Source organism: Macaca nemestrina, chromosome 16 (assembly GCF_043159975.1).
Source record: "Macaca nemestrina isolate mMacNem1 chromosome 16, mMacNem.hap1, whole genome shotgun sequence".
NCBI lineage: Eukaryota > Metazoa > Chordata > Mammalia > Primates > Cercopithecidae > Macaca > Macaca nemestrina.
The window spans coordinates 34,007,927-34,013,383 of record NC_092140.1 but is presented as its reverse complement, the minus strand read 5'-3'; positions in this window follow the sequence as shown (position 1 = coordinate 34,013,383).

Here is a 5,457-nt window from a genome sequence, read left to right as displayed (position 1 = left end):
TGAGTATATACCCCAAATAGTTCTATTATAAAGACACATACACATGTATGTTCATTGCAGCACTATTCACAATAGCACAAACATGGAATCAACCTAAATTCCGAACATCAATGCTAAACTGCATAATGAAAATGTGGTACATATATACACCATGAAATACTATGCAGCCATAAGAAAGAACAGGATCATGTCCTTTGCAGGGACATAGATGGAGCTGGAGGCCATTATTCTTAGCAAACTTAACACAAGAACAGAAAACCACATACTACATGTTCTCATTTATAAGTGGGAGCTAGATTATGAGAACACATGAACATATAGAGGGAACAATGCACACAGGGGCCAAAGAGAGGGTGGAGGTTAGCAGGAGGGAGAGAGGACCAGGAAAAATAACTAGTGGATACCAGAATTAATACATGGGTGATGAAATAATCTGTACAACAAACCCCCATGACACATTTACCTATGTAACAAAGTTGCACATCCTGCACACGTACCCCTGAACTTAAAAGTTAAAAAATGTAAAGAAGTCCTACAGAGAGACACACCTCTTGCCTGTTCAGGTTCCAGATTTTGAATTTGACCTTCTCTCAACTCTGTAGAATGCAGTTGAGATGCATAGAAAAAGTATAGGACTATTCACACCTATTTGCTAACAGTAGGTGTTAACTCTTTTCTTCTTTTGTTCCTACTGCCTTACTTCTTGACCTGTCTTCCTTCTCCCCTCCTCCCTCTCACCATTTTCTTGTATCATTGCCTGAAGTCAGGAGTAAAGCCCAAATATTAAAACATCCAGAAGAGGCCTGGTGCAGTGGTCACACCTGTGATGCCAGGGCTTTGAGAGGCCAAGGAGGGAGTTCACCTTGAACTCTTGGCAGAAGACCAAGAGTTCAAGGCTGTAGTGAGCTCTGACCATGCCACTGCACTCCAGCCTGGGTGACGGAGACACTGTCTCTGGAAAAAAAAATCCGGAAGAGAAATGAAAAAAAAATTACTTGCAATATAAGTACATTAACTTTAGCCATTCATATGCATTGTTAAATCTCCGGGTCTTTGAATTCTAGCAAAATGTTTCTCATTTTTCATAATGCTAATATCTTACATGTCTGTGAACTAGAGGTTTATTTTTATTTTTTTAGATTTAGTATACTGTTGGACAGTGGGAAGGGAAAAAGTTCCCCTCTTACTTTTGATGTTTCTTCCATGTGGAGGGAATGTAATTACTGTAACTCCTGATCTTCCTCCACCTCTTTATTAGCTCTTCCCCAGGGGAGTCGTTTATTTGATGGGTAAATTTGAGATGTAAATACCTGAGTATGCTCTGCTCAGCTTGTCTTCTTCCTTTGGGGAGCTCAGTTCGCAGCAGTTGTTGCCATGCTGTGTTCTCCAGGGTCAGCTCTCCTGTATCCCCACCCAGGGAAGCGGCTCATAGTCCACTACTTCCTGGGTAGGGGACAAGGGGGCCCAATTCTGGAATTCATCTAGTTAACCTATTTTTTCCAATCTACTTTTATCAGTAGTAAAGTTAATATTTTGTTTGTCTATGTGCCACTGCTTTGTTTCATTATTTACGCATATCTCAGGTAGGAAAGAAGGGTGCTGTATTGGAATCCTCAGTGACTCACCATATACATCCCATTAGATCTGCTGTTGGCTAGAGGCCCCATTAGCCACCTTCAATATAAATGAATCAAATGCAAGACTATCTGTATTCTCTTATATTTGAAGTCTTTTAGATAAGGATTTTTTTTTTTCTTTTCCAAGATCATCAAACAGACACCACCTGACTTGCAAGTAGAAGGCTCAGAAGAAGTTGTCCTCTCAAAAATAACCCACTATCCCTTCCGATAGTTTTACCACTTGAACCAATACAATCAACTTACTGATCTTATAATGTCTGCACACTCATTTGGATTTAGGATGCCCAATAGTCAGTATATTCCACAGTGTCTATTTACAGTCTATATTATTTATGCCAGACATATACTAATGGATCCTTGATGCTGGCAGTAACATGACTTCCAGATTAGTGAAGCAGGAGGAGATCTGAGTGAGTGTCTTTCTCCTCTGAACTTCCATACCTGTCTATTGGATCTTCTTTTGTAAAATGCTTTATTTTCTACCATGTTTTATGATTATTTCTGGTTTTGGTTATCTTCTCTGACGGCGTTTCAGCAAGTCTTGTCAAGTTATATGTCTCTTTGGTCTTTGTTTCCCATAAACGATGTAATATTTCTCAAAATTCTGTAATTATGTTGAAGAACAATAGAGAAAGTGGGGCAAAGGAAGAGATGAAGAAAACTAGGAGGGAGTGATTCTCTACAGCCATTGGGAGAAACATTCTCCATATGGAGAGGTGCAGCAGCAAGATCAAAGGCCCATGCTCACTCAAAATCTTACGTAGAGATACTCCATGCAAAGGCTGAGAAGTCTTTGCACTCAGCCTTTGCACAGATTGGAAACATAAGCAAGCTGTTGGAAGGATATAGGGGTATCTGACTCATGAAACCCAAGGGCAGGGCATGTAGTCTGGATACACAAGAACATGGAACTAGCAATGGAATAGTGATGAGGAGCCAAGTCAGAAACACATTCACACAATCGCTCTCTGGAACTCCATGGTTTCTTATTTCTTCTGCTCTCTGGGTGTCTGCTTTATTCTTTTTCCTTCTGTAGATTGGTTTCTTCAGTTTATTCCACTTGTGCCTGGCTCATCACAGTCACCTCCAAATGCCTGGCTCAGCCCTTTTTTGACCTGACCACATGAACTCGACAGAAACAAACTTATGAAGTCTCTCAAGTCCCAACCTCAAATTCACAGGAGATAGAATCCGCTGCACCTCTCTCCCAGGAACCCTCCAACTCTGTGGGTCAGTTGTATTCACCCATAATGCCATCTGGCACTGGGCAAAGGGCAGGGTCATACCTGCTTTTATTTGGAGCCTTGGTAGGAACAGACTCTTGTGTAGAAGTGGGCAGAAAATTATTGGTATCTTTAGCACACTTTTTGGTCCCAGAAACATGATCAAACTGAAGGATCCATCCTGCCTAGGATGACCTTTCATATGTTTGGTGAGAACTGATTGAAAAACAACACGTTTGGGTGTGAAGTTAAATGGAGTTTTAAAATATGGCCCTCTAGTAATGATAGTTTCTTTACCTTTTGTTTTAGGTATACTACAGGTTAAAAGATAGTAACGGAGAACTTCTGCTTCTAGGAGGATGAAGTAAATACACTTTTCCTGTTTCCCACTAAGTACAACTAAAGACCCAGGACATTGTGTAAAAAATGAACACTAGAAGACATCAAAAGGTGGAGGGAAGGCAGTACATTGACTTGGAGCCTTATGATAGGAGAAACAACACAGGTGAAGTTCCCTGAGTGTTCTGAGTTATCTCAGACATGGGACTGAGGAAGCCAGCAGCCTAGAAATACCAAAGGGCACAGACACAGAAGGCCACCTGCGAAACTCTGGCCTCTCTATGCAAAGGACCAGGAAAGGGACAGACTAGCAGATGGAAAACTTCTAGACAATAGCCACTCTACTGCAACCAATCACACAGGAAAAATTGTGGTTCTACCCGTACCTCCACCAATGAAATGGGAAGTCTAGACTTCTACACTTGCCAGGTTGTCACAGGCACCCTACACCCCCAGCTGGAGTGAGGAGACCAAATAAGGTATTAGAGGCTGCCTAGTGGGGAATCGGGATCTTCTCCAGTACCCAGCAGTAACAAAGTTAACCCCTCCTTGGTGTCGGTGGAGACCACGGAGCGAGCTGAAACACGCTTCCCTCCCCAGCAGTAATGAGGAGTGCCCCTTCTCAGGCATCAAAGCAGACTGAGTTGAGAACAGGGACTTCTACCTCCATTAGGTAGTAACTGAAGCAATAACTCCCTTCCTTTGCTAGAGAAAACCAGCAAAAGCAATGTTTAAGTAACATTCAGAGTCTTAAAATATGAAGTGATCAGATTTTACAAAAATTACTCATCATAACAAGGATTTCAGCTTTGCAGTTACTAAAAATCTAAAACCAGGAAAAAAAAATCCATAAATCCTCATGTGACTGTTAAAGTTTTCAGGGGGGGGGTCGTGGGGGAGAGGAGCCAGGTTCTTGTTTTATTACCCAGTCTGGAGTGCAGCGGTGCAATCATAGCTCACTACAGCCTCCAATTCCTGGGCTCAAGGAATCCTCCTGCCTCAGCCTCCTGAGCTGCTAGGACTATAGATGTTCACCAACAGGCCCGGCTAATTAATTTTTGTAGAGATGGGGTCTTGAACACCCAGCTTCAAGCAATCCTTCTGCCTTGGCCTCCCAAAGTGTTGGAATTATAGGCGTGAGCCACTGCACCTGACCACAAGTGATTTAGATTGGAGAAAAAATACAGCTGATCAGTCATTTGTTATTTATTTGTTTCAGTGTCTTTGAAGAATGTTACTAGAGAGAAGCAGGTACAGCCTTGTGATTATTATGCTTTGAGCTTGATGCTTTGTTGAACACATAAAAGAGCCCTCATGATGAGAGATTGGAAGGAGAATGAAGGAAAGGGAGCAAGATCATCAGAGAACCATGAAGTAGTGACCTTGAATGATGAGATGAAATGTGTCCAGACAGAATGAGACCTGTATACTTGGATTTTTTTCTAGAAATATCTGGAAAACAAAACAAGAGAAGTATTTGTAGCTTTTACTGGAAAAGATTTTTGTATTTTTCTAAGTAGATATGTTAGTTGCCCATGTTAGTACAATTTTAAAATGTTTTAAAAATCTTAAACATTTGTATCTCTAGTGTACATTGTTGCTGATTTTTACACAGTTTTGGGTAAATTTTGAACAGTTTTTAAAATAGAAAAAGATGACATTCTTAAGAAAAAAAAGCACTACTAACTCCTTATTTTACATCCTCCCATCCCCTAGGTCTGGCATTCATCAGCATTCACACATCTGCAGAAGGGGTATGAGGGAGAAATGACTTCATCAATTGTGTCACCAAGTTTTTCTTCTCTTGATTCCTGAGAAGAAGAAACAGAGATTAGATGTGTTTACTTAAGGGTAAGCACTAACTGAATGCTTAGTGAGTGGCTAGATGAATATCTGGAAAAAAAAAAAAGGTTTCTGTAGGCTTTGGATTCTGCTCAATGCTTATGCCCACCCAGAATGCTCTATAAAACCTTCACTGTTGTTCTCCTCAGGATCAGCCTTCCTGAATTCACCCTATAAACTTTTAATGAGTGACCTATTTGTAAAACTCCCTTCCAGACTGGCAACTACAAGTTGTTAGAGAACTTGAATGCCTTTTTTCTTCTAACCTCCTTTCCTTATACCTTCCCCTATTGAATCTTACAAGAGGGAACACACATGCACACACACATACACACACACACACACACACACACAACTCATTAGCCAAAAAAACTTTTAAAAAGTAAAAATAAAAAATAAAAAAAATACAGTAC